Below are 6,000 nucleotides of genomic sequence, written 5' to 3' on the forward strand. Positions count from 1 at the left end.
CCCTATTATCCATGTAATAAGAGCATAACCATCAACAAAACATTAGATACAAAACAATATATACCAAATCAAATAGAATATAGGAGGTATTTGGTGTAATCCATAGTGCAAACAATTCTTGAACTTAGAAACTAGGGCCAGTGAAAGATCAGTGATATCTTGATCTCCATCTCTTTTGATTGGCCTTATACATACTTTTGGTCGAAGAATGCCTTGAAAAAGAGAAATAAGCTTCAAATAATTTGTATTTTCATCAAATTTTGTATATTTCATAGCCTAAAGAAATTTTGAGAAATGAACTTGATAGAAGAAGCAAAGAACTTTTGGAGAAGTTTCCATCTTCCTTTACAAATGAGAAATCCCTTGTTTTTGATTAAGGAAAAAGAAGGTTTTGAAGGGGCCCCGAAACCCTTTACAAGTAGAACTTAAACAGCAAAGCTACGAGAAACAGAAAAGAACAAAAACCACAAAAAACCAACGGTAATCAAAGAAAACCCAAAAACGCCCCAAAAAGCCAGCAGGCCTTCCAGCATTCAAATTTTTTCTAGGGCTTTAGCCAGGGTGTTGCTGATATCATACAGCTCTTTGATGTTGTCTTTGAAGTTGGGGGGATCCTTTGATGAGAAATCCCTTGTTATCACTATGGAAGATGAATAATATGATATGCATTGGAGTCATAAAAATAGAGGAAACTGTTAAAGAAAAACCCTATAAAACAAGATATTGGATACTTGATTAGTATACATATCCGATAATATTTCCAAAGCAACCTGCCATGGAGAAGGAATATCAAAGTGTATTCCAATGACTCAAAGTCATCTCTTTTACTTCATGTTGTTTGCAAATGTGCATGTATAGTTGTATATCTTATAGTGCATATGAAGAGGAAGATAACAAACATTAATTAATAAAATGAAGATTTGAATTGTTATGAAGTCATATTACAAAGACATCAACTTAATCTATTTTCCAAGCATCCCATAAAATAAATATAGTATATAAGTAAATAAAATAAAACCTTTAGGAAGAAGGTTTCCTCCTTGTCAGATGTACTTTTCTGCATTGAGAAATCCATTTCTGAATTTTCTTTGGATTTTATTTATAAGGGTCTAATTTCCAAATGTACTTTCACCTCTTGGGATAGCTAGATCATGAGGCATTGGTCGGCTTTGCATTTACTTCCTTCTTAGGAGGCTATTTCTAGCAAAATAATTTTTACAATTAACAGAAAAGAGGTAGTTTGGTTACCACCTCCCAGGTCCAAGTATAAGTTAAATTTTGATGGTGCCTCTTGTGGAAAGCTGGGAAAGTATGCTATTGGGGTGGTGGTTACTGATGATAGTTGCAAAGTTCTTAGAGCTAAGTGCCAGTGTATCCCACATAAGACTAATAATGTTGCAGAAATTCATGCTCTCTCTGTTGGGTTAGATTTGCTAATTTCATTGGATTTTAAAGATGTTGTGATTGAAGGAGATTCTATGTTGGTCTTTTATGCTATTACTAATCGAGGATATTTATGAGAGTTGTTTTCCTTATTTGCCTTCGAAATCTTAAGTTTTTTCCTTTGGTTCATACTTTGCAGCTTTGCCCCAACCTTGCATGTTGCATGGAATTGTTAATATGTATGCATTTTGGTGGGATGATGTACGGGGCTTGTTTTTTGGCCTCTTTACTTGATCACATCAATTTTGCATGCTTGTTCATAATTACAAGGGATGTGCTGGCCGGTTCTTAGCTTTTGAGTGGATGTGTTCTTTGGGGATTTGTATTGTTTGAGGGGATCTTCTCTTGTTTTATTATCATATCTCCCGTACTGCTATGTTCGCCTGATCTTTTTGTTGTTAGGCATTGTTTAATGATTGCCTTCTTCATATGTGATGACCTGTGTGTTATTGTTGGTATGGGGGTTGGGATATGGCTCGTGTGGTTTTATGATCTTGCATCATTTCCTATCAAACTTGTGTGATTTTTTGGGTTGCTTGTGTGATAAGTTTATCAATTAATGATGATTCTCTTATCTTTTATATGTTCATGGCATTATGATTTTTGTCTTGTTTTCCCTTACATTTTTTTGATGGATGCTGCTGGTTATAGAATCTCTTTGCCTATTAAGAATTGTGAGTTTTAGGATCGTCATCCCTTCAATGATGAGAAGCTTGGCAGGTTGTTTAAATTTCATTCTTTAGAGTTTTCTATTGCTATTTTTAAGGTGGTGGGAAGACGGTGGTTGGTGGAAAATGCTAATATTTTCCTTGCTAAAGTGGCTTCACATTTTACTACTGTGCATATGGATATGCTCATGGATGCTTCTTTGGTTCAGGAATTATTGGATGCATGCTTTCATCCCTCTTTTTATTCTTCTTCTGATTTGGATAATGCTCTATCTTCTTATCATTTTGAGCTTGGTGATTTTCCTTATGGTGGTTTTTTTATCTCAGTCAGAATTACTATCTAATGGTTGGCATTGCGAATTACTTTCACTCTTGAGAGGTGGTTTGATTTCTGACATATATGATGATACGATGTTTTCTCTTGTAGACATTTTAGATCATGTTTCTCTGGATACTTTGGCTATGACTGCAAATATTTTTTTAGGTTTACATTTCCTCCTTGATTCTATGAAGGAAGTCATGTCTCTTTCGAGTATGGTGGAGCCTCTACAGGTGGTTTCTCTGGATATTCAAGTTGTGGCTTCTTCCCAATTCGAGGTGATTTTGCCCCCTTCAGATGAGGGTCCTAGTACTTTGTTTATTCACTCTTGATGCTTGTTTGCTTCACCTCTTCTTAGGAGATTTTGTATCCGGTACACAAATTTTGGGGGGCTGGGTATAATTTTTTTTATCAGTGTTGGCTTATATGGTATTTTTGGGATGGGTTGGGCTGGTTTGGAGATTTCACTTCTCCTCTTCAATATAATCGGTCATATTATTTTCCCAATGGGATTTTTATGAGAAAGAACGAAGGTTTTCTTTTCCTAGTTCTTTCCTATTAGTGCTCTTTGAATTAGGATTGTATAAATTTATAATTAATAAAATTAGTGGTTGTCCACTTTTATTGAAAAAAAAAAGAAAAAAACAATAACCTAATAGAAGACTTAATGAAGCTATAAACAATATAAAAAAGGCCAAAACATTGTAATGATGACACTAACCTAAAGACATCCAGATGCTTATCATAACCAACATGTTGACCAGATGACGAATCCTTCAACTTTGAGGCTAAAAAGAAAAAGTTCTAATTAATACAGTTCATAACAGGATAGTTGATTTTTATGGATTTTATAAACAAAATCTAGAAAAAGAGTAGCAATGGACAAACAAAAGTTTTGGTTGATGAAATAGTTCAGAAAGATAGATCTTAAGAATAAAGTCATTAAGTACCGCAAGTGGACTACATTCAGGATTATGGTAGTTAATTTAAAAAAAATGTTACACAACCCAGTAAGAACATAGAATAGGAATATGTTCCATAATCCAAGATCTATGAGGAAAAAGTTTTTCTCATTAGTAGTTGTAGGTTATCCAGGTAATAAATTTTCAGGGTTAAAATATCCATGATCAAAACTGAAAGAAATGCATAGGAACTTATTCAATAATGCATAGAAAATAATAATGAACATAACAAACTACTCCAAAAACCTAGTAATAAGAAATTAGAAAATTGATAGAGCCTATTACTTCCATCATCATATATGATTAATTGTAATACTATCTACAAATTCAAACTTTCTAACCATAAGTATGTATGCAAGGCAATCCATAACAACCATTTAGTGTAGTGAAACAACATAGTGACAAGTAGAGCTCAAAGAAAGATATTAAAATTTTGAAATTTGCAGAGGCACAAAGTTAGTTACTAAATTTCTCTAAATTTTTTGCCACAATTAGCTATTGCTAGTGAAGAAAAGCCCCAATACCCATTGCCATGTGAGAAATGCATAACGGGACTTTCCAACGATGGAACAAATGAAATTATTTAACTTATAACAACACAATTGTTTTTTAATAAAATAAAGCACAACAAAAAAGCTGTTGCACAAATTATATTGTGCTGTCAACAATATTGAGGATAGGTATGGGTAGACATTGCACTAAACTCTACCAAAGAAAGTATTTCCTTTCTAAAATCAGAGGAATGAGAACTATTTTTGCTACAAGACTCAACATATTAATTTATGTCATCTTAGTTAAATTAAAAACTAAAATGAGACGATAATATTTCTTAATAAAGAGTAATCATGAAACAAAACGCACAAGATAGTCATATTGTTCAATAAGGATAATAGAATGTAAATGACAGAATGAGTGCTAATGTAAACATTCTTAACTGTAATACCTAATGGCTTATGTGTAGGGTGATATGGTCTTTCTTGTTTCACCAATGTGGGATGCAATTGTGAAGATATGGTTGGAGATCTTATAAAGGCATGCAAATGAATGTATATTGTGCTTGTGAAGCAAAATCATGGAGATTTAGAGCTAAAAAGGACTAGTTTTTGATTAAGATAAATAGGTTTTACAGGGACCCAAAACCAAAATCCATCAAAAAATAAATAGAATTGAACCAAAGTCTAAACAACCACTAAACATCAACAGAAATAGAGGAAACACCCAAAGATATTAACAACAAAAAACACAATGCAAGAAAAAAACACAAGCCAAAAACAACTAATTGAGACCTTTCAAGAGCTCCTTATTCTTCTGGATTGTCTTATTATTGATCTCCTGGAGTTATTCAATGACAAATCTTGAAGTGCCCCTTTCTTGTTTTTTTCTCCTGGTCTTGGTAGAGGGTCCCATGGAGTTCTGCACATCCTGGTTCTTCTTGTCCAGGTTGATATCATAGTAAGTCAAATATGATTAGATGAGCTTTCTCAATGGAAATTTCCTCGTTCTCTCTTTTACGACCTTCCACGCTGTTATACATTTCTTCCTTACTAATCTCCACCAGAACCTCTAGTTTACCCTTTAAATCTTGAATATCATTCTCCAGCCTGTCAATCCTCGCCTAATGCTCTATCTTCATGACCTTGATATCTTGAATATTTTTTTGGGTCAGCTTCAATTTTTTATCATTTTTATCAAGTGCAATATTATTAGTGAAAGATTCTATAATGTCCTTGATCCCCTATTTCTGAAAATTAATTTTACCAAAAACCCAACGAAAACATTTCTCCTAGTTGGAGAACTAATTACCCAGGAGCCTGTCAACATCCATTTTGTCACTTTTAGGCTCATTGAGGTCCACAATGAGGAGAATATTGAGTTTAATTTTTTCCACCCCTTTTTCTTAAGTCTCTTCCCTTTTCCCAATCTTTTGCTTTTTAAGATTTTACGAGCCCAAATTTTGGGATTGAGAAATAGAGGATTTTTATTTTTTTCGTTGCCCATCTATGTGGATTTCTTCTTTTTTCTATTACTAGTAGTGCCAAGAGTGGGCGTCTACGGGTGTTCCTCTTCTTCCAAGGGTTTATATTCAGAGACATCTAATACATGGATGCCATTCCCATTCATAGAAATCCCTCCCTCCTCCTCACCAAAATTCGGATCTGAAACATCTTGCACATCTTGGCTGGCTAAGGGTTTGGGGTTTCTCAACATAGGAGAGGGTTTAACATCATTAACCTTAGCATACTCCATAATCAGGAGTATCAAGTTCTCATGAAAAACTATATTTTCCTTATTTTTATAATGCTTATGAATAGAATGCTCGAGAGAAGATAGTAAATAAAATGGTATCAAATGTTTTTGTCATGCCTAAGGTGATTCAGAATAGTGAAATGATAAGTAAAGATACTAGAAAATCATCCATTTAGGGTTATGTACCTCATAATGAGCTCTTCCATATCTACCCAAAGCATGAGAGGATCCTTTCGTTTGTAGCCTCCATCTGGGTTCTTCCCGACTCTACTTCTCTTGCTATTTATGTCATAGAAAATCAAAAGGGCTTCTTCCAAGTTTTTCCTTTCCCCTATAGAGTTTTTCACCCTCCATACTTGGC

Source organism: Cryptomeria japonica, chromosome 8 (assembly GCF_030272615.1).
Source record: "Cryptomeria japonica chromosome 8, Sugi_1.0, whole genome shotgun sequence".
Classification (NCBI taxonomy): Eukaryota; Viridiplantae; Streptophyta; class Pinopsida; order Cupressales; family Cupressaceae; genus Cryptomeria; species Cryptomeria japonica.